Source organism: Myxine glutinosa, chromosome 6 (assembly GCF_964187855.1).
Source record: "Myxine glutinosa chromosome 6, kmMyxGlut1.1, whole genome shotgun sequence".
Classification (NCBI taxonomy): Eukaryota; Metazoa; Chordata; class Myxini; order Myxiniformes; family Myxinidae; genus Myxine; species Myxine glutinosa.
This window is the reverse complement of record NC_136266.1, coordinates 184850231-184875342: the sequence shown is the minus strand read 5'-3', so window position 1 is coordinate 184875342 and position 25112 is coordinate 184850231.

Genomic DNA, 25112 nt, shown 5'->3' with positions numbered 1-25112 from the left:
TACTGTAGAACTGTAGAAACGAGCTTTCTCAGCTCGCTCTCCTGCGCACCTCACCCTGCATTGCCTTGTATGGATGTGTACTCTTGTGCCCTTGTACCCCGCTAACCCTGCTTTGTCTTCCTTCCCCACTCATGGACCGTGGTCTTTGTGTGCCGAGGGGAAAGTGTGCAGGTGTCGGCAATTGTGCGCCCGCACCCTCGCTGCTTGCCTGCCTGGACCGGTACACCACTTTATGGACCACACGTTTTTGTGGCCGAGCACCACTTATGGACCCCACGTTTTGGGGCCTGGCACCTCTGCTGGGGACCGGCCATTGTGGCCAGCGAAATCTTGCTTGCGGACCACGGTTGAGGTGGCACCTAAGCCACGCAGGTGGACCACCCTTAGTTGGCCCCTGCTGGCCGTAAATAAAAAAGGCGGACGCGTTGTGTGCCCTTTTTATTTTCAAATAGGCCGCAAGCAAAGAACAAGAAGAACATCAAGAACATCGGCCCAGCAGCCAAGAACATCGGCCCAGCTGAGATGACGTCATCATTTATAATAACAAATGTGATGACTGTGCACCAGATGGTGCTTTTTAAGCACTGGATGGTGCTTTTTGTGCTTTGGTGCTTTTGGTGCTTATTTTGTTGATTGGTGCTGGTGGTATCGGTACAGTGTAGTGCATGCCTTTCCTCTTTTCAAACCATCTTCTTTTGTTTCCCAAAAAGACAGGCCCTGGGTTCGCGTTGTAAATACCAAACTAGTGTTCTTGTAAATAATGCTCCCCACCGTCAATGTTTAGTTGTGAAGACAATTCTGCAATTCGGTTATTCTGTTGGCGTGTATCTGTTAGGTAGAATGCAACGCAGCAGGTGGGACATACCTAATTGTTTTAAAAACTGTCGCACTCAGGGTGAAGTTAAAAGTAGAGGGTTACCACACCTGAGTGTCACACTAAGTTAAAGTTTGTCGGCACGGGACGTGCCTGGAGGAGAGACGGGTGCCGTGTTATGGTTTTTAGAACCTTCACTTTGTAAATAATAATAAGCCTTGTAAATATTCCCCTTTGTAAAGGTTGCACCCTAGATAGGCCACGAGCAACACGTAGGACACCATAGGATCTTCTTTAGTTATCCCATTTGTATGTGTTTCAGTTAAGGATCTGTTCCCAATAGTTTGACTCTGTGTTGTATTAATCAAATAACCTAGGCCCCTTTTCAAATCGCCTTCATTTTGCGGCGTAGCCTCTCCAAATTGGTGTTCCACGCTTTTGGTTGTTCGCTGCAAGCCGCCATAAGCCACGCGGCCGAGTTGGAGAAGAAAGGGGAGGAGCACCCGGAACGAAGGCATGGCCCATCAACGCACCATCAAGGGGTGGACCAGTGAGCGCTCGCAACCAATCAGGGCCGAGGCAAGCTCACTGGTGGGCGTATCCTAAAAGCAGGCGGCTTAATACGCGAGTGGCCCATATAAGCGGCCGCGTGGGACTACTTCAAGAGATGTGCCCGGGAGAACGACTTCAGCAGATGAGTGAGAGGACCAGATGAGAGACGGGTCGTGCGACATAGAGTGGTGAAGGAGTCCTTGCTTGCCGTTTTCACGAACTGTTGGAGGCGTGCAACTGGTTGAAGGCGAAGGAGTCAATCTATTACGTACGCAGCATCCCTACCAGCTGCCTGGACCCTTCTCTTCCTTCCCACCACCACCACCTTTTCGTGTAAGTGTGTTTGTTCTGTCCTGGGCGTGTTAATTAAGAGTGTTTAAGGATTGCCCTGTGTCCTTTTATTTCCTCTTCTGTATATTCTTGCCCTTTCGTTTCCTCTTTCATTATTGTTAATAAATTCCTGTGTTCTTTCTTTACTCTGGTTTCTCTCATCCGATCGCTTCCGTCCTGTCCCCAATTGATGTACGTGGCACGATTTGACCAATCGCTCTGAATCGGGTATAGTCTATTGTTAACGGCTCGGATTTCGGACTGCTAACCGCTCGGCAAACTCCATCTTGTCCGGGTCCAAGCAGGGAATTATATCCCTGCTTTGCGGAGGGATTGGCAAAGGTATTTGGGAGCCCATCTTGACCAATCACCCTGGCCAATCTCACCCCGCAAAGGAGCATGTAATTTGCAGGAACGGAGGATCGGCCAGTGTAAAAGAAAAGGGGATTAACCACCCCTTGGTAAGGGGAGCGCCGACCTCCGAATCCGCAACAATATCTTTATATATATATATATATATATATATATATATATATATATATATATATATATATATATACATACATACATACATACATACATACATACATACATACATACATACATATATATATATATATATATATATATATATATATATATATATATATATATATATATATATATATATATATATATAGACAACTCTTGTATGGTGCTGTTCTCTATTGCGTTCTCATCTTGTGTAATACTGCGCATTGTTATTTGCATATTCTGTATCTATTATCTTATTCTAATATCTACCATCGCTTTCTTTGTCTTGCAGATTGATTGTTCATCGTTGTTGCTAATAAACCTGCATTCAATTGATACATTCTTGTTTATGAACAATCAACTCATCTGAAGATGCCTGCTGCAGTCTGCCCCTTCCCGAGCTGTGTCTACGTTACTGACAGCACTGACAATGCCGTTGCTGCTATCCAGCTCTCCATCCACGCCATGACCCACACGTCCATTGCACCAGCCAAACCGGACAAAGTCAGCCGTCCTCGTATCCAAACCGGCGGTACCAGCGAAGATTGGCAATATTTCACCAGAAGATGGGATGGTTACAAGGCAGCGACCCAGATAATCGGCAATGATGTTCGCGTTCAACTCCTTGAATGTTGTGATGATAACCTACGACGTGACCTCCACCGCAGCAACCCACGCATTGAAATCAAGGACGAGGCAGCTATACTACAAGCCATTCGGTCCCTTGCTGTCCGAGAGGAGAATACCATGGTGTCCCGCGTAAACCTCCACAACATGCGACAGGACCGAGAAGAACCAATTCGTACCTACTAGGCTCCGGGCCAGGTATGGTCCATCTGCACCCCCCCCACAACTCTCCGACCCTGGGTTTTTCTGAACCATTGGGGTGTCCTGGGGTGGAAATCAACTGGTAACAGTAAATAAACTTGGACTCACTACCCATTTGGTACCTATATTGGATGGTACCCTCAAAACAGCATATTTTTAAATCCGCGTTGCGCCATATTCGACACACGTGTTCTTTTGGTATTTGTGCCTGCTAATATTAACTCAGAATAAAAAGTTATATACCAAAAGAAAGCTGTTCATCTACTGATCATCATAGAATATTGACACATTACTTATAATGGTACCTTAATGGTCATAACTAGTGCTGAATAGCAGTACCCCACTTTAACGTAACATAATTCGGTATCGACCGTACTATTTCATCTTACACACATAATATGAACACATTACACCTGATATGCTTACATATATATTTTATTGGCTTTCTCCTGTATATCAGCTTTAATTTGATACCAGATACATCCCCATAGCTTCAATTCTCTTTTTTATACAGCGTGTCAAAGATACTACCTGTTTCGCGGGAACCATGAATCATATAATCTCGGTAACAGTCTTTGTCTATATTCAAAAGAACTGCCTATTACACTTATAAATGTCATTCATAATCGAATATCATAATCATACTGCCATCTTATTAACATATTAAACAAGAAAAACTTGTTTATTAATCACAGTAGTTTTTAATATCATCATATTAATATTCATACACTGGGTCAAACACCTTCCACAGAACAGTAACAATGTAATGCTCGAATATTTACTGTAAAAGTAAAAATATTTCTTATTTGAAACTAAATTTTAACATCCCATTGAAAAAATTTTTAGTATCGAATATTTTGATGATAAACCAAACATTATTGCTCAACAACAGATATCATAATAATATTAACAGTCAGTTTTATCCCTACAATTACATATGTATGTCGTACACTCAGTTAACCACATTATATCATATAATACAAGTATCCACTCTCAAAAGAACACAAACAAACAATTGCATTTTGTTAATTATCAACAAAAGTCAAACACTGCATGAGTGCAGTCAAGTTGGCTTGCTTGCACGAATGGCATATGTCCATCATGATCAGTCATCGTCACTGTCACTTTCATCGGTATCACTGTACAAAACACGATCCATATCATCAGGTGTTTCATCACCTGATTCATCATCACTCTCATCGTCGTCTGACATGACCTGAGCTATATCAGCCAGCTCACGCGGAAGCATGTCTCCATCATACCAGAGAGGATCCAGGCAGCCTTTCTCCTCTTCCCAGCCATGGCCTGGACTTGCTTTGGGAATCCTTGGTCGAGGAACGTGAGCTCTCTTCCAAATTCCCACTTGGTGGTTGACCCTTCGGATGTGCTGTGTGAGGCTCCTCATACATGGTGGAATATTGGCCATGTCTACATTGCCTGAGGGTAGGTGACGATTCTCCTTGGCACATAGCTCATTTATTCTCAGGAGTCGCAGATCATCAACATGTGATACCTTTCCTCTTCCATACATGGCACATGTGAAGCTGTCTAGTTGATTGTTCAGCTCTTCTGGCACATCCCACGTATCTCCAAGCTTGTTGAGAATAGGGATGTATTGCGGCAGACGAAGCAGCGTTTTAACAGGTTTGATTTTTCCAATCCCTCGGAAAGCGCTAGTGCTGTCACAACCGCTGTAGGCGTGAAGTGCCATAAGAGCAGTACTCTTCTCTTGGCCGAAGTCTGCTGCGAGTTTACTGACGTTTATTAGCCTCTGCTTGTTTCCTGTGCCTGTGTCAAACAGTATCTTTATGTCGTTTATCGATGCGGCGTAGTGCAGTAAGATGAAGAATACATCCGAGTCTGGGCTCTTCACTCGAACAAACTCATATTTCTGGCTCCTGGCGTAGTTTACGTATAATATCACGCGCGAGTCTGTTTCTTCTTGAGACGATTCCAGCTGAGGCAACTCTTTGGCATTTGTTGTCTGACCATCTGTGGATGTGAGTTGGTATGCCTTCCCTTCACATATCAAGATCACTTTTCGACCATGGCACCGAGAAGCATACTGGTCACTGTTCCAGAGCCTGAGTAGCAGTCGGATGAACTGGATTTTATTCTCGTCGTTCGAGAGAAACATTTTCCAATCTTGCGGTTTCTTTGTAGCTTCTCCTTTTAGAATCAACTTTTCTCCACAGCCGCGACGTCGCCTCTCCATCGACTTCACTGATCCAGGTAGGTATTGATCTGTGCTGAACACCACATCTCCTGTCTTACTGATGCTGTCAAAGACCTTGGAACAGATCTGGCTGAAGTTGTTAGGAATGTCTTTTAGATAGTAGAAGGTGGCATTTCCGTCATACACTGTCAGAGTGACCCTTGCCTGTGGTACAGTGATGTCAGTACAGTCCTTGGTCAGGAGCTGGAATGCCTTTGCCTTGTCTGTCTTTGCTAGGTACCCATCTCCGGTCGCCAAGCTGTATGGTACTGGAGTTAATGGGTATGACATCAGTTCCTTTAGGTCAAGTTTAGGTCAGGTCTGTCTAAGTTCATCGTGAAACGCTTGTAACACTCCCAGTGGAAACCATGGTGTTCGGCCAGAGATTCAGGGACCAAATCACATGTGTCCTTCATAATATGCGGAGACTGTGGGGGTTGTGCAAGGCGTCTTTCTTTGACCTCCTGCAGCTTGGCCAATTTCTTCTCAGAATTTTTGAGTCCAGATAACAAGTGCAACTCTCCATAGCTCAGTCCCTTTACATGAGTTATGCACACAATGGGTGGTTGTTCACTCTCACGTGTACGTTTCGCTCGCGCCGGATGTTCCATATTAGCGTTGTTACTTCACCTGCAAAACACATCAAAATATTGGTAAGTACCAAGCTGAATAATTATTATAAATTGCATCTTAATTATAAAAAATATCTTATATTGCATACTTAACTATGTAAAAAAAGGTGTTTAACTTAACTAATTGACTCGTTCTGTCGCTGTAAGAGACACTTAAATAACATAATTGTACAATCTGATGATCTCAATTTACGCAGGATACAAACATGGAAGGATCTGCATGCCATTTTCGTCAAAATTCCTGCAATAAACTACAGTGATACATCAATACAACAATATATTAAGTAACACATATTAACAATACATAGATTTTGTCATGTGTCCAACATATATGTACATGATATACGTGGCAGCATTTGTAAATTGACAAATGCAGCATCGCCTACAATATCACCCCATACCGGTAGTATCTTTGACACGCTGTATAAAAAAGAGAATTGAAGCTATGGGGATGTATCTGGTATCAAATTAAAGCTGATATACAGGAGAAAGCCAATAAAATATATATGTAAGCATATCAGGTGTAATGTGTTCATATTATGTGTGTAAGATGAAATAGTACGGTCGATACCGAATTATGTTACGTTAAAGTGGGGTACTGCTATTCAGCACTAGTTATGACCATTAAGGTACCATTATAAGTAATGTGTCAATATTCTATGATGATCAGTAGATGAACAGCTTTCTTTTGGTATATAACTTTTTATTCTGAGTTAATATTAGCAGGCACAAATACCAAAAGAACACGTGTGTCGAATATGGCGCAACGCGGATTTAAAAATATGCTGTTTTGAGGGTACCATCCAATATAGGTACCAAATGGGTAGTGAGTCCAAGTTTATTTACTGTTACCAGTTGATTTCCACCCCAGGACACCCCAATGGTTCAGAAAAACCCAGGGTCGGAGAGTTGTGGGGGGGGTGCAGATGGACCATACCTGGCCCGGAGCCTATACGCAGCCCGTCTGGCTGGTCAAGCTGAGATCTGCAAGTTTTCTGTTGTATGCTCATGCAATCCCCCTACTGATGTCAACTACACCAAGGACATGGTTCGCGATGTCCTATGTCGGGGACTCGCCGATCAAGATATACAACAGGACATTCTCGGTGATCAAAATCAGAACATGAGCTTGGAGGAAGTTCTCATTTTCGTCGAGGCCAAGGAAGCAGGGAAACGTTCCCAGAATGCCTTGCTCGATAGTGAAGGCGCTCATGGCGCAAGCCAATACAAAAACTGGAAGAACAAAAGAGCCCTGATCACTACCGACAAGCAGGCGGCCATTTGTAGTTATTGCGGCAAAACTGGTCATGGCAAACAGCCGAACATCGACCAAAGGCGTCAATTCTGCAATGCCTACGGGAAAACATGCAGTAAATGCGCCACTCGCGGCCATTTTGCACATGTCTGCCGGGGAGGCACGAAAAAGGCGGACAACAAACCTACGGACAAATCAATGGATGCTCATGATGTGGATGAAAGCAGCCAGGTCCACGATCTCCTCTGCTCTGTCACGGAACGAGAAACGGCCATTTGGAAGCCGCAAATTAAAAGGGCCATGGCCACCTTGTCAACTCCACTACACCTCGACCACCATATATTTGACCACCTCTCTGGCTGGACCAAGAAGAAGTCTCAACCACAGCCGTACATAAAACTCATAGCACGGATCGATAAGGAATCTTATGACCATTTCGGCCAGCCACTGTCATCCCGACCAAAATCGGCCAGGCTCCAGGCCATGGCCGACACTGGCTGTCAAAGCTGCCTCACAGGACTTAATATTTTCCACAAACTCGGGCTGCGTAATGAAGACCTGTTACCTGTCAACCTGAAGATGAATGCTGTTAACAGTGGAAGGGTCCGGATTATCGGCGCCATGCTCCTACACCTGTCTGGTCGCACAGCCAATGGCGACATTATTGAAACCCGACAAATCTGCTACATCTCACCTGACACACGGAACATGTATCTCAGTCGTGAAGCATGCGTCGATCTAGGCCTCGTGTCTAGTAGCTTCCCAACCATTGGCGAATCCAACACAGTTGGTGCTGCAGTGGCAGCAGTTATCGATGCAAATTGTAACTGCCCGGTAAGATCGCTTCCCCCTACACTGCCTACATCTATCCCATTTCCGGCCACTGACGAGAACCGAGAGAGGCTGGAGAAATGGCTACTGGAGTACTACAAAAGCAGCACATTCAATGTCTGCGAACACCAGCCACTACCCCACATGGAAGGTCCGCCTCTCACACTGATGGTTGACCCCGAGGCAACACCAAAAGCGGTGCACACCCCAGTGCCTGTCCCCTTACACTGGCAGGCAGAAGTCAAGGCTGGTATCGATCGCGACATCAGGTTAGGGGTTCTGGAACCGGTGCCAATTGGTGAACCAGTGACATGGTGCAGCAGAATGGTCGTCTGTCCAAAGAAGGATGGGACCCCACGGAGGAAAGTTGATCTGCAACCACTGAATGCGCACTGCACACGTGAGACCCACCACACCCAGTCACCCTTCCATCAAGCAATGGCGGTGCCACATAACACCAAAAAGACGGTAACAGACGCCTGGAATGGCTATCACAGCGTTCCAATCAGAGAATGTGACCGCCATCTGACAACGTTCATCACACCATGGGGCCGATACCGTTACTGCACCACTCCCCAAGGTTACATCGCTTCAGGTGATGGATACTCCAGACGATTTGACGAAATCGTATCGGACTTCAAAAACAAGTCCAAATGTATTGATGATACCATCATGTGGAGCGACACATTGGAAGAGAGCTTTTTTCAGACATGCAACTGGCTCGACCTGTGCGGCCGTAATGGGATTACGCAAAATCCGACGAAATTCCATTTTGGTCAGGACACGGTCGAATTCGCTGGATTCGAGATCACCATGGACAGTGTACGACCATGCCAAAGGTATCTCCAAGCGATACAGGACTTCCCCACACCAAAAACAATTACTGACATTCGCTCCTGGTTTGGGCTGGTCAATCAGGTAACATACTGCTTCAGCATGACCGAGAGGATGCGACCTTTTCGGGACCTCCTAAAACCATGCACCCCCTTCTACTGGGATGCAACACTACAATCCCTATTCGAAGAATCAAAACGACTCATCATATCTGAAGTCGCAAATGGGGTCCGGATCTTTGACAAGGAACGGACAACATGTCTCGCAACTGACTGGTCGAAGGATGGGATTGGCTTCTGGCTCCTCCAAAAACACTGCAGATGCCCTGGTGAAACCCCACAGTGCTGCCCCGATGGCTGGAAAATCACCCTTGCTGGAGGCCGCTTCACCCATGCAGCGGAGTCGCGCTATGCTCCGATAGAGGGTGAAGCTCTAGCAGTGGCGGACAGCCTGGAAAAAGTAAAGTATTTTGTGTTGGGATGCAAGAACCTGATTATTGCCGTCGATCACAAGCCCTTAATCAAGCTTCTTGGTGACAGACGATTAGAGGACATCCATAACACGCGGCTTGCCAACTTGAAAGAAAGGACCCTAGCATATCGTTTCCGAATTATCCACATCCCGGGAAAACGACACTGTGTACCAGATGCGATTTCACGACATCCGTCGGGTGCCAGACCATCGGAACGACTGCCACTGGTGGATGACATTTCCTCCATTATGGATGTGGCCACATCGACTACACTAAGACAGCACACCTTGACTGGGCTGTGGACCACAGATGACGACTCTGGCATGGAAATGGCTATTTCTATGGCAGCCATCAAGACACTCGATTCTGTGCGGTCCGTCACTTGGGACGATGTTCGGGACGAAACAGCAAGTGACACTCAGATGCTGCAGTTACTCAATTCTATTGAGCAGGGTCTACCTGCCAGTCGGGACGATTTCCCTGTGTCCATTTTGGAATACTTTCCCTTCCGTGAACACCTCTACACTATTGATGGCATAGTGGTCTACAAGGGGAGGATTATCATCCCACCGAAGCTACGGAAGCTTGTCCTTGAGAATCTTCATGCTGCTCACCAAGGAGTCACGGCTATGACCACCCGGGCCAGCAGCTCGATCTTTTGGCCTGGAATCACTCCCCAGATTCATGAGATGCGCAATCGCTGCTCACACTGCAATCGGATGGCCCCATCGCACCCAAGTGCTCCACCTACAGCCTCAGCTGAACCTGCCTACCCTTTCCAGTACGTTTGTTCAGATTACTTTCATCACAAGGGTCGGAGTTATTTGGTCACCGTTGATCGTTACTCTAATTGGCCAATCATTCAGCTAACTACTGGCGGGGCACAAGGCCTAGTGAAATGTCTGCGGTCGAACTTCGCCACTTATGGTATCCCCGACGAATTGGCATCTGACTGTGGGCCAGAATTCACGGCACATGACACCCAAGACTTCTTGCGTCGGTGGGGCGTTAACCATCGGTTGTCATCCACTGCCTTCCCACACAGCAACTGTCGTGCCGAGATCGCAGTCAAAACATCGAAAAGAATGATCACCGATAACACTGGTTCCAATGGTGAACTAGACACTGATCGGTTCCAACGTGCAATACTCCAGTACCGGAATGCACCGGATCAGGACACTAGGTTGTCTCCAGCCATGATCATCTTCAAGAGGCCAGTCAAGGACTTCATACCCATCATCCCAGGCAGATACTTGCCATCGGACACCTGGCGGGAAACACGCAACAATCGTGAGGAAGCTTTGCGCATTCGGCATGCCAGGGAGATCGAAAGACTCTCTGAACACACGACAAAACTACCTCCACTGGCCGTCGGGGACCATGTCCGGATCCAGAACCAGACCGGCCTGGAACCACGAAAATGGGACCGGACCGGAACCGTGATTGAGGTAAAACAATTCGATCAATACGTTGTCAAGGTGGATGGCTCCGGAAGAATCACTCTCCGGAATCGTAAGTTCCTGCGACGTTTTACGCCTTTCAGCATGACAACTCCCACTACGACTGGCAAAAGTGGCATGCTGCCAACCGTTATGCCAAGTGTTATGCCAATCGTACCGAAATACTTAATGTCTGGTACCCAACCCATCGCCGCTCCAAGAGTCTGTCTCAATCCTGTTACCACTCCCCAGAAGGGTGAACCCCAACATGTCATTGCGCCGGGCTTACCATCACAGACACTCCGCTCCACCACCATCGATGACACCACCCGCGAGAGTCGCTAACCAACCACATGTGCAGACCACCGCCACACCTCCACGGTCACTGCCTATTTCTGCCCCCTTGACGGTTCGGGTGATGATGGACCAGCTGGAGGGGACTCCGGCGTCGGACAGGGCGATAGTGAACCACCCACCGGAGACTCCCACAATGGACCAGGAAATTACGAACTGCCCTCAGAGGACTCCGACGATTGATCGGGTGGTGACGGGCCGCCCGAAGCGAATTATCAAACCACCAGCCCGATTCAATTCAGAAGAATATCAATTATAAACTCATGTGATCCTTTTTCTCGGTCTCCAGTTTCGTTCTATTCTGTGTCACAATTGAACGTTTTTGGGAAAGGGAGATAGACAACTCTTGTATGGTGCTGTTCTCTATTGCGTTCTCATCTTGTGTAATACTGCGCATTGTTATTTGCATATTCTGTATCTATTATCTTATTCTAATATCTACCATCGCTTTCTTTGTCTTGCAGATTGATTGTTCATCGTTGTTGCTAATAAACCTGCATTCAATTGATACATTCTTGTTTAATATATATATATACAGTATGGTATGCTCGTGAGAGATGTGTATATGAGATATATATGAGAGAGATTATTGCAATTTATATTGATGACGTGAACATCATGATTTATTATGGCAAGCTATTTCTTCATATATCATTTTATCATAATGACTGCTCAGTGAATATCATTCTGTTGGATGCAGCTGCTGGGATATTGTTCTGTGTATTGAAGTTGAATAAAAGGATCGCGTGCCACGGTAAGAAAACGAGTTACCACCGGCAAAAGCAGATTATAGCTGAGAGCTATATTATTTCAGGAAAGGGAAATGCTTTGAATTGTTTTGCAGTGAAAGCCAAACACAGTTGCTTACAGGCTACAGCTCGTCAAACGTGATAGCGGAAATAGTCGAAATACCAAAGGAATACTAGAACAGTACTCGGTAGAGTGCATACCTCCACCTGGTGAACAGTTTATGTTTTCTATCCCACTGATAGGCCGGATCTGGATTCGGACCTGAACCAAAATCGAATCGGCATGTTCTTGTCACCAAACCAAGTCATCCACCAAGTTTTGTCATAATCTGTACATAACTTTTTGAAATATCGTGCTATATATCGTTTTTGGCCCAATCACTAAATGGTGAACAATCACCTTAAAAATAGAAAAACCTATTATATCCGGATTCGGGTCTTCACCAAATATAATCAATCCGTCCTTCTCACACACCTAAACTGTCCACCAAGTTTCATCCGAATCCGTCCATAACTTGTTGAGATATCATCTTATACAGTGGGACCCCGACATTTGTAGGAGATGCGTTCCTGAAAACTACCGTGAATCCGTGAATAGCGGGCATTGTTTCAATGGGAAAAGCAGGGAAATATTTGGGAAATTTTCAATGGGAAATTTTAAAAAGTTTAAGAACACTAAGGCACAAGTTTCATTAAGAATGCTTACAAACAAAAATAACAACAACAGAAGGTACACGAAACTATTTTTATTTACTTTTGATGTGGTGATGATGATGATGAGTTAGAATCCAGTGAACTTCTCTGACGAGGACGCAGGTGAGAGTGCTGGAGAGTTGTGCACTGAAGAGGACGCAGGTGAGAGTGCTGGAGAGTCGTGCACTGAAGGGGATGTAGGTGAGAGTGTTGAAGAGTCGTGCACTGAAGAGGACGCAGGTGAGAGTGCTGAAGAGTCGTGCACTGAAGAGGACGCAGGTGAGGGTGCTGATGGTGTTGTGGTGGAGGGACCAGAGTGACAAAATGTGTGATAGACAGCTGTCTTGCTGATTGCTGCAGGTTTCTGTGCAGCTTTTTGTATGATAGCAAAAGATCGTCCAGGCTCCTCTTGCATCGGAGGTATCACTCCATCACTGTGTCGGCATCTCAAAACCTGTCAGTGACCGCCCTCATATCCTTCAGCACCTCGACCAGGAAATTGAACGTTAATGTGGACTCTGCACCCTCTTCCTCCTCTTCGCTGCCCCCCTACTCCTCCTCGGAAATCTTGAAGCCTTCCCCTCTCATCTCCCATGTCAACCCGGCAATTTTCCGCCTCTCCTCGGTGTTGTAGCCATAGATTTTTCCAACAAGCGTTGATGGTGGAGGCTTCGACTTCATCCAGTGAGTCTTTGATGGCACTGGTGCAGTGGGCTACGTTAAAATTCTTCCAAGATTTCCCAACGCTAGGTTCAGGGTCGGTCTCCATAGCCTCCAAGATGCGATGGGTGTAACATGTCTTGAAGGTGGCAATTACCCCTTGGTCGAGTGGTTGGATTCAGGAGGTGGTGTTTGTTGGTAGGAAGATTACCTCGACATCGGGATGGGCCACCTTCAGCTTCTCAGGGTGCCATGGTGGCATTGTCCAGCAGCAGGAGGACCTTGAAGGAAAGGCTTTTTCTGCCAGGTACAGTGTCTTCAGAAAGTATTCACACCCCTTGACTTTTCCACATTTTGTTGTTACAGCCTGAATTTAAAATGGATTAAATTAAAAAATGTTGTCACCGATCTACACGTAATAATTAATACCCCATAATGTGAAAGTGGAATTATTTTTTAAAATAATTTTTTACAAATTAAAAACGAAAAGCTGAAATATCTTCAGTCAATAAATATTCAACCCCTTTGCTATAACACTCCAAATTGAGCTCAGGTGCATCCAATTTCTTTTGATCATACTTGAAATTTCTCTACAACTTCATTGGAGTCCACCTGTTGGCAATTCAATTGATTGGGGATGACTTAAAAAGAAACACACCTTTCTATATGAGGTACCACAGTTGACAGTTCATTTCAGAGCAGAAACTCTACCATGAAGTCCAAGGAACTGTCCGTAGAACTCCGAGATAGAGTTGTGAGGAGACATAGATCTGGGGAAGAGTATAAACCATTTCTAGAGTGTTGAAAGTTCCCAAGAGCACAATGAGCTCCATCATTAGGAAATGTAAAGAATATGGAACTACCCAGACTCTTCCTATAGCTGGCCATCCGACCAAACTGAGCAACTGAGCAAGAACGACCTTGGTCAGGGAGGTGACCAAGAACCCAATGACCATTCTGACAGAACTACAGAGTTCCTTTGCTGAGATGGGAGAACCTTCTGGAAGGACACCAATCTCTGCAGCACTTCACATATCTAGGCTTTATGGGAAAGTGGCCAGACGGAAGCCACTCATGAGAAAAAGGCACATGGCAGCACACCTGGAGTTTGCAAAAAGTCACGCGAAAGACTCTGAGAGGACGAGGAAAAATATTCTGTGGTCTGATGAGATGAAAATTGAAATCTTTGGCCTGAATGCAAATCATTAGGATTGCGAAAACCAAGCACAGCTCATCACCCATTCAAACACCATCCCTACCGTGAAGCATGGTGGTGACAAAATCATGCTATGGGGATGCTTTTCAGCAGCAGGGATGGGGAGACTTGTAAGGGTAGAGGGAACAATGAATGGAGCCAAATACAGGCAAATCCTTGAGGAGAACCTGCTTCAGAGTGCAAAAGATCTTAGAATGTGGTGAAGATTTATGTTCCAACAGGACAATGACCCCAATCATACAGCCAAAGCAACACTGGAATGGCTTCAGAACAAGAACATGAAAGTTCTTAAGTGACCAGCCAAAGCCCAGACTTGAATCCCATTGAGAATCTGAGGAAAGACTTGAAAATTTCTGTTCACCGACGCTCCCCATCCAACCTTACAGATCTTGAGCAAATCTGAAAGGAAGAATCGGAGAAACTCCCCAAATCCAGATGTGCAAAGCTGATACAGACATACCCAAGAAGAGTCAAAGCTGTAATAGCTGCCAAAGGCGCTTCTATGAAGTATTGACTCAGGGGGTTGAATACTTATGCAAACTAGATATTTATGTATTTTATTTTTAATTGATTTGTAAAGATTTCTAAAACAAAATTCCACTTTGACATTATGGAATATTATGTGTAGATCCGTGACAAAAATCTCAATTCAAACCATCTAAAATTCAGGCTGTAACACAACAAAATGTGAAAAAAGTCAAGGATGTGAATACTTTCTGAAGGCACTGCATCTCTCCACTTGAGGCATAAAGCAGTTATGGAACCAATCCATTAATTTGGCAGCTGTTACCCACATCTTTTTAGTTGCCCTGAAATACGGGCAGTCTGTTTATTTTTGCCTTTGACAGCACATGGGTCCAGGGCACGCTACAGAATCATCGGCATTTTTTCTTTTTCTTTTCTTTTTTTGCATACAAGATCGAGACTCGTGAAAGAGCTAACATTAATCACAAAAAAAAAACGTACACATAAACATATAATAAGGGGAGTGGTAGACAAGATGGGGAGAGAGGGGGAAGAACACAAGCACAACATTTGAGAGCAGGGACATCGGGAGATCTGTGGGAGGGAGAGGGCTTGTGGGAGACGGCATGGGAAGGGGGGGGGGGGGGAGGGGTGGGAGAAGTATAAAACACATGGACACTGCAAGGACTTCCAAGAAAGAAGTCGGTATTTTAAAAAAAGTGGATCTGGGGTGAATTAACGGGGGTAGAAAAGATCAAGGTTTTGGATGGGGGAAGATAAGAGATGGTGGTGAACAGCTGTTTTAAAGATGTTTCGTCCCTTTTGGCCTCTTTGCTTGTATATGTGCATTTATATGTATATGTGCATTTATATGTATATGTGTATATATATATATATATATATATATATATATATATATATATATATATATATATAATTATATATATATATATATATATATATATATATATATATATATATATATACATAATTATATATATATATATATATATATATATAGAAAATTATATATATATATATATATATATATAATTATATATATATATATGTATTATACATATATATATATATATATATATATATATATATATATATATATATATATATATATATATATATATATATTGTAGCGGCTACCGCTGGGTTTTCACAATCGCCTTGCACCTATCAAGGACGCGGAGCGATCACCATGCCGGGCTCGTCCAGGACGCCCAGGCAGGCCCGCGCTCAACTTGCCAGGCCTCGGTCGGGACGCCCGGGCATGCCCGGGCATGCCCGGGCAGGCTCGCCCTCAACTTGCCAGGCCGCAGCCAGGACGCTGGGCCACGCCCCCTCTCGCCTTTCCTGGGCAAACGCTCAGGGATAATATGTATATATATTGCTGCCCGATAAACGGGCTTTTCAGAGTGCCTGAGTGTTTGGTTTGATTAAAGCAACTCGGATGAATTCCAGCTTTTTGTCGCGTCCATTCTTCCGATCGACGTGGGAGCCCCAGCTCCTTCATTGGTGACCTACCGACATGGACACGGCAGTCGCCCTTAAACTGCCTACCTTCTGGGAGGCTCACGCGGCGGTTTGGTTCGCACAGGCGGATTCCCTGTTCGCCCTGCGAGGCATCACGGCCGACGACACCCGCTTCCACCATGTGGTAGCAGCGCTCGGTTCGGCCACCGTGGCCCGCGCCCTGAGCCTCCTCGAGAGCCCGCCAGCCGCTGACAAATACGTCGCGATTAAGAAGCTTCTCCTCGACGCTTTCGCCCTCCCATCGGCGGAACGCGCACGGCGCCTGCTCGACCTGCCCGAGCTCGGCGACACGCGCCCTTCCGAGCGAATGGACTACATGCTTTCACTGCTCGGCGAGCACTCTCCGGCATTCCTGTTCCGGGAGCTGTTCCTCCGTCAGCTGCCTAACCCGGTACGCCTCGCCCTGGCAAGCACGACGATCACAGATCCCCGGGCCCTTGCCAGAGAAGCCGACAAGATCTCCGCCGCAGGTCAGCGCATCGCAGCGGCGACATGGGACCCACCGCCGTCCGACGCAACACCCATGGTGCCCGAGCACCCGGCACGGTCGACGACCGAACTGCCGACGCAATTGGCGGCCGCTACACCGAGCCGACCACCTCCAGCACGACGACCGGGGCCTCCACCTGACCAAGCGTGGTGTTACTGTCATGCCAGGTTCGGACAGAAGGCCCGGACATGCCGACCCACGTGCACCTTCGGCAGGCCGGGAAACGGCCGGGCCGGCGTTCATTACCAGCCATGAGCGCCGGCCACACGGGCAACTTACTGTTCATCACGGATAAAGCGTCCGGACGGCGCTTCCTGTGCGACACCGGCGCCCAACTGAGCGTCATACCCGCCTCTGACCAGGACAGGCAGTCCGCGGTTTGTGGCCCCTCCTTGGTTGCGGCCAACGGATCGACCATCCGCACCTTCGGCCCGCGCAACGTCACCCTCTGCTTCGGCGGCCAACGCTTTGCTTGGACGTTTGTAACCGCAAACGTGCCCATGGCTCTGCTAGGCGCCGACTTCCTCTGCGCACACGGACTGCTGGTGGACGTCCAACGGCGTCGTTTAATCAACGCCGAAACCTTCAGCTCCCTGGTATGCACATTGAGCAGCTCCGCGCCGACCGAGCTGGCATGCGCCGTCCCGGCGGCGAACGAGTTTGCTCGCCTGCTCACGGAGTTCCCGGCCCTCACGCGGCCGACGTTTTCGGCCGTCGCAGTACGGCATGGGATCGAGCACCACATACCAACCACGGGCCCGCCGGTCTACGCCAGGGCCCGCCGCCTCGACCCAGCCAAGCTCGCCGTGGCGAAGGCCGAATTCGACGCGTTGGAGCACCTCGGCATTGTGCGGCGCTCCGATAGCGCGTGGGCCTCGCCACTGCACATCGTGCCAAAGCCGGGGGGTGGATGGCGCCCGTGTGGCGACTACCGCCATCTCAATGACGCTACCACCCCCGACAGGTACCCGATCCCGCATATCCAAGACTTCTCCGCCCGTCTGGCGGGACGGGTCATTTTTTCGAAAATTGATCTCATACGGGGATATCACCAGGTACCTGTCAGGGCGGCCGACATCCCTAAAACGGCAGTCATCACGCCGTTCGGCTTATTCGAATTCTTGCGGATGCCGTTTGGTCTCAAGAACGCGGCTCAGGCGTTCCAGCGCTTGATGGACGGCGTGCTGCGTGACCTGCCGTTCCTTTTCGTTTACCTGGACGACATCCTCGTCGCCAGCACGTCCCGGGCCAAGCACCTCCTCCACCTCCGAACACTGTTCGGGCGCCTCAGCGAGGACGGCCTCATCGTCAACCTGGCCAAATGCCACTTCGGCACGACGGCCGTTGATTTTTTGGGCCACCACATCACCAAGAACGGGGCCGTGCCGCTGCCAACCAAGGTCGAGGCCATCACCACGTTCCCGCGTCCCCGCACCATAAAGGCCCTGCAGGAATTCCTGGGAATGGTGAATTTTTATCACCGCTTCGTGCCCCGCGCTGCTCAACTCATGCGGCCCCTCTACGAAGCCCTCCGGGGCAAGCCGGCCAAGCACGACATCGCCTGGTCCGCAGCAATGGATGCGGCCTTCCAAAGCTCAAAGCGGGCCCTCGCCGACGCAACACTGCTCGCTCACCCGGTGCTCAACACTCCCATCGCCCTCACCACGGATGCCTCCGACTACGCGGTGGGCGCCGTACATGAGCAATGGGTGAACGGGGTTTGGCAGCCACTCGCTTTTTTCAGCCAGCAGCTCCGGCCGAACGAGCTCAAATACAGCACGTTTGACCGGGAGCTCCTCGGTCTACACCTGGCCGTCCGCCATTTCCGCCACCTCCTGGAGGGCCGACCTTTCACGGCGTTCGTCGACCACAAGCCGTTGGTTTACGCCATGGCCAAGGTCACGGAGCCGTGGTTGGCCCGCCAACAGCGCCACCTCTCCGCCGTGTCGGAGTTTACCACGGACATCCGGCACATCGCCGGCAAAAACAACGCCGTGGCCGACTGTCTTTCCCGGGCCGGCGCGAACGCGGTCCACCTGGGCGTGGACTTTGCGCTTATGGCGGCGGACCAAACCACCGACACCACGGTGAAAGCCCTCCGGGCGGCGGACACGGGCCTCCGCCTGGCCGACATCCCCTTCGCGGACACTGTCCTGCTCTGCGACGTCTCCCAAGGCCAGCCTCGCCCCATCGTGCCCGTCACCTGGCAACGCCGCATCTTCGCCTCCCTCCACGGCCTTTCCCACCCGGGCCGGAAAGCTTCCCAGAAGCTGGTGTCGGCGCGATTCGTCTGGCACGGCCTTCGTCGGGACGTCCGCGATTGGACCAGCACCTGCACGGCCTGCCAACGGGCCAAGGTCCACCGACACACCCAGGCCCCGCTGGCACCTTTCACCGTGCCCGAACGACGTTTCGACCACGTCAACGTGGATCTGGTGGGCCCCCTCCCCCCGTCACGGGGGTTCACACACCTGCTCACCATGGTGGACAGGACCACCAGGTGGCCGGAGGCCGTTCCCCTCGTCTCCACCACCACCGCCGACGTGGCGCAGGCTTTCATCGCCACCTGGGTCGCCCGCTTCGGCGCACCGGCGGACATCTCGTCAGACCGCGGACCACAGTTCACCTCCGATCTGTGGGGCGCGGTCGCCCGCAACCTGGGAGTCAAGCTCCACCGTACTACGGCCTACCACCCCCAAGCAAACGGGTTGTGCGAGCGATTCCACCGCTCCATGAAGGCCGCGCTCATGGCCGGCCTTCAAGATGGCGGTTGGGCCGACCGGCTGCCGTGGGTCCTTTTGGGCCTCCGCACGGCCCCCAAGGAGGACCTCCAGGCATCCACCGCCGAGCTGGTCTATGGCCAGGCGCTACGCGTCCCGGGCGAATTCGTGCCCGACGCTACCAGTCCCTGGTCCGCAGCTCACCAGCGCTCGGACCTCCAGGAGGCCGCCCGACGGTTTGCCCCCGTGCCAACATCCCACCACGGTGACCCCCAGTCCTACGTCCCCCCAGCACTTCGCACAGCGGAGTATGTTTTTGTGCGTCACGATGCACATCGGGGGCCACTCCGGCCGCCGTACGACGGGCCCTTCCGGGTGCTGCGACGGGACGACAAGTCGTTCGTCATCGACATCGGCGGCAGGTCGGACCGGATTGCGGTGGACCGACTCAAGCCGGCGCACGTGGACGTCGACCACCCACCACGGGTGGCCCTTCCGCCGCGGCGAGGCCGCCCCCCGTCCACGGTGCCCCCCACTCGACCGCCCACCACCACACCGGACCCCCTCCCACGACCCGCCAGGGGTCGCTTCGGCCGGGTCATCAGGACCCCCCTCAAATTGACCCTGCCGGTGCAAGTCGATTCTGGGGGGACGTGTGTAGCGGCTACCGCTGGGTTTTCACAATCGCCTTGCACCTATCAAGGACGCGGAGCGATCACCATGCCGGGCTCGTCCAGGACGCCCGGGCAGGCCCGCGCTCAACTTGCCAGGCCTCGGTCGGGACGCCCGGGCATGCCCGGGCAGGCTCGCCCTCAACTTGCCAGGCCGCAGCCAGGACGCTGGGCCACGCCCCCTCTCGCCTTTCCTGGGCAAACGCTCCGGGATAATATGTATATATATTGCTGCCCGATAAACGGGCTTTTCAGAGTGCCTGAGTGTTTGGTTTGATTGAAGCAACTCGGATGAATTCCAGCTTTTTGTCGCGTCCATTCTTCCGATCGACGTGGGAGCCCCAGCTCCTTCAATATATATATATATATATATATATATATATATATATATATATATATATATATATATATATATATATATGTATGTATATATATATATATTGTTGCGAATATGGAATTTGGCCTCCATATCCGCTTGTAAATATTCCCCTATTTCCCCAATACTCCCCAACTATCCCCAATCCCCCATTCCCTAGTCCCATTGTCTGTAAACAACAATCAGTAGAGCCGACCTACCCCTTTTTCCCCCATTAAATGTCGTGCCCAGGTCCACCGCATCTCACGTAGACAACTTTCGGACATCTTGCTAGTTATTCTTAGTCTATGTCAGTTAAGGACTCCTTTCCATTAATTATGACTCTTCGTTGCACCAGAATGTGATTATATGGCACCAGTAGTGAGTTTAGGACCCTTCCCATACCTCCTTCCATCTTCTTCCCCAAACAACAACTACAACAACTACACACAAACAACAACTACAACAGCAACTACAACTACAACTACAACTACAACTACAACAACAATTACAACAACAACGACGCTGCGCGGGGGGAGTGTGCGTCATCACACCGGCTCGGTTAGCCGCCATTGACAATGCGCGCCGGACCATGCGCTCCACGGGGTTACCACGAAGGGGCTCCTTGTCAGTCCCCTGTCAAGGGCGGAGCCTGGTAAACCCCCCGCACGCACCCAATGAGAAGCAACGTGCCGATTCCACGAGGCGGAGCTAACGAGCCGAGGGCGTGTCACTCCCCGCCGGATATACGAAGCGACTCCCCGGATGTGACGTCAGATGCGCCCCCAGCCTGGAGAGAGAAGTTGCCACGTACGAGCGCTGAATACCTCCCCGCATCTCTGGACCGGACCGAGTCGATTCTGACCTTTGAGCCCAGGTGCACCTGGAGCCATCGATCCTGCCTTTCCTAGCCATCAAACCCCGTGTGAGTCAGCCTTTTGTCCCGTTTATCTGTCGTCTGTTGGGGTTAATATAAGATTGTGTCTAAGTGCTTGTCTTTCTATGCTGTACCTCTCGTCCTTGTAATCTAACCTTCCGTAACAATATAACCTCCTCCGGAGGTCTTGAGAACTGAACCCTGGTGTCGTGTCATTTGAATCCCAGCTGTGTGCCTTTTCCTTCATTGACCTAGCGTAGCGCGATTAGTCAACGTTCGGGTATAATCGGGTAACTTGTGCAGACGTGGTCATACCAAAACCGCTCGGTAAATAACATCTAAGCCACGTCTGTAACAATTGGTGTCGAGGAGTGGAATTCGGACCCGGGACTAAATTTATTAGGCCCAAATTTGTAACAATTAGAATCGATTCGGAGCGCGTTTCCCGCGCGAAATTATAACGGCGAAATTTGATTTTGTTATACGAAAATAAAAACCCGAATTTTGAAAGTCGCGCTATGGCGGATCAAGACAGCTGGGGTCCGGTAGGGGAGAGTGAGGCAGGGTCGGTCCAGGACCAAATTGAGGGACATGAGGGACAGGAGGAGAGCGAAGCAGCGAGGGTAGCAGACGCACAAAATGGCGCCTCGCTGGTCACCGCGCCCGCGACCGTGGCAGCGCCACCGGTGGATTTGAACTTGTTTTTAATACAAATGAAGGCCCTTATGGCCCAGAATAGCGAACGGTTAGAACAAAAGATGGGGTCCAATAGCGAGAAATTGAGGGAGGACATGGGGGCCAATAGCCAACGGTTAGAACAAAGGATGGGGTCCAATAGCGAGAAATTGAGGGAGGACATGGGGTCCAATAGCGAGAAATTGAGGGAGGACATGGGGGCCCAGATCGGAGGGTTAGGGAGTAGAATAGAGGGATTAGACAATAGGTTAGGGGAAATACAGGAGGGGTTAACGGGGGTAGAAAACAGAATGGCCGCTCAAGAGAATCAAATGGAAGGGATGAAAAGAGGGTTAGAGGGGTTAGAAAACACCATGGAAGGCAAATTGAGGGACATGAGGGACCAAGCGGAAAGGGAAGTTAACCAAATGGGGCAGCAGATAGAGGGGGTCAGAATGGGGGTAGAAACCAAACTGGATGCTCACAGGGAGGAAATGGAGCAGATGAGGGTGGCATCTGGGCAGGAGATGCAAGTGATGGGAGAGGAGATCAGAAGAGGAGTGAGTGAGGAGGTCGGAGGAGTGCGCGAGGAGGTGAGGCACTGTAAGGAGCGCATGGAGAAGGAGGTGAGAAAGGGGACTGTAAAATTGCAAGGGGGTATAGAGGAGTTGACGCTGGGAGTAGAACAACTGACAGTGGGACAAAAGGAGTTGGGGGACCAGGTAAAGAAGAACACAGCGGTAATAGAGGGTTTAAAATCGACACAGAAGGAGATGAAAAAGGACGTAGGGGTAATTAAAAAAGAGTGTCAGACGGTACATGAGGACCTGACGAGGAAAATGGACAAGGTGGTAGAGGTGATGGAGGTTAAAGAGCGGGAGGTGCGGGAGCACATAGAAAAAAATAAAGTGGAGTTAGAGGAAGAACTTAAAGGGGCGCACGAAGAGATGAAGGAGGTGAAGCAGAAATTAGAAGAAGTGGAAGAAGGGGTGAGCGAAATTAAGAAGCGACGGAGAGAGGATAAGAAAGAGATAAAGGAGGAAGTAAAAGAATTGGTCCAAAGTCTGTGTTCGGATCGTGATGATGTGCTCATTAACCGGATGAGGGATTCGCAGGTGATGGAGGAGAAGCGAAGAGAAAGAGGACCCGGTGTAAGTGGTGACCAATATGGTCGTGCGTATGATGCGCCAGGTGATTTAATAAGCTTGGGGGTCGAGATAGACCCGGATGTTCGTGAGAGGCCACGAGTGAGGTGTATGGCTGGTCCGGAGGGTATGGAACAAGAGGTGCGAGGTGTGGGTGAGCAAGGTTGTGGTGGTATGGAATGGGTAGCGGGTTGCGGAGGTGTGACCCATGCATCGACACCAACAGGGGTAGTTGTTGGAGGGACCGGGGAGGCACGAGAGCCCCTTGGGGGTAATGTACTGTGGGGGCCCGGCCGGTTCGGCCCCGCGCTGACCCCGCAAGGGGCGACGCACGGGGTCCGGCAGGCGGGCAACGACTCGCATGCGAGGTGGTCCCACAAGGTCCCACTCGCGCCGTATGACGGCAAGAGTGATCTACGCGCGTACCTGGTGCAGTTCGACTGTGTGTGTAAGGGCAACGGTTGGGGTGAGGACGAAGGAGGAGTACACCTGGTGGCCGCATTGCGCGGCGCGGCGGCGGAGGTGCTGACGGCATTACCAGCGGGTGCTCTCACCCTGCCAGCCCTCCGCGACGCCCTAATTAATCGATTCGGCATAGAACAGCAGAGCGAGCTTGTTAAAGCTCAGCTCGCGCTGCGAAAACGCAAGCCCCAGGAAGCCATCGGGGAACTTGCCCACGACATTCGCCGCGCAGTGGGGATCGCACATGCTAGCATGGCAGCGGATTCCCGGGAAAGCCTGGCGCTGGACCATTTTATCCAGGCCCTCCCGGACATTGAGCTCCGGCAACAGCTCGCCATGTGGCGCCCGCAGACTCTGAGCCAGGCGACTGACGCTGCGGCCCGTTGGGAAGCAGCGAGGCCCCTGGCCCGGGGGGGGCGAGCGTCTCGCAATGGCGGTCCGCCAGGTGGGACCCCCGATGGAGGGCGGACCCCTTAGGGGGCCCGCCCACGACGTGGGTCCTGACCTGGCGGGCATGGTCCGGAGGCTGGTGGACCAGCGCCTGGCAGGACCTGGACCATGGCAGGCGGCCCCGGAGGTGGCCCGCGGTGGACCACGAGCGGGTAATCCAATTCGGACCTACAGGGGGGGGAATTTGGAATTCCGGAGGCAAGCACCTTATCAGGTGAGGTGCTATTCCTGCAACCGCCTGGGTCACCTGGCGCGGCACTGTCGAAACGCGCGCCGGGATGATCCCCGGCAGTTGAGGTCCTCAACTCCGCCCAGGGGGGAGCGGGTTAGCCGACCCCAGACACCCCCCCCGCCAGACCCCGGGAAACTAGAAGGTGTCGGGCACGTAGGGCGGTGTTCGGCAGCACAGGATGGAGGAGAGCCCTCATTGACGCGACAGGTCATTTATTGTGGCCAAATTGGAACCGGTAGCCTGACAATTAGATGCAAAATTGCCGGTGTGGGGGTAGACGCCGTAGTGGACACAGGAGCTAGCGCCACGATCATCAGCCCTGTGGTCCTTGATTCGAGCGCAGGTGGCTGGGATAAGATCCAGCGCCTGCAAAATTATAGTTTGCAGCTTGCTACCGGGGTAACGGCCCCGATCATAGGGCGTGGTTCTGTAACCCTCAAGTTAGGGTCGGTAAGGAGGGAGATAGATGTTTGGGTGGCGGAGGTGTGCGACCCATGTTTAATAGGGTTGGACCTGTTGACTGCCAGCGGTTGTAAAATCGACTTGTGCCGGGGGATCCTGCAGGTGGGAGTAGAAGAGCTGCCGTTAGGGGGAGTGAGCACGGCCGAGAGAGCGGAGCTGGAGGCTTCCGAGGCCGT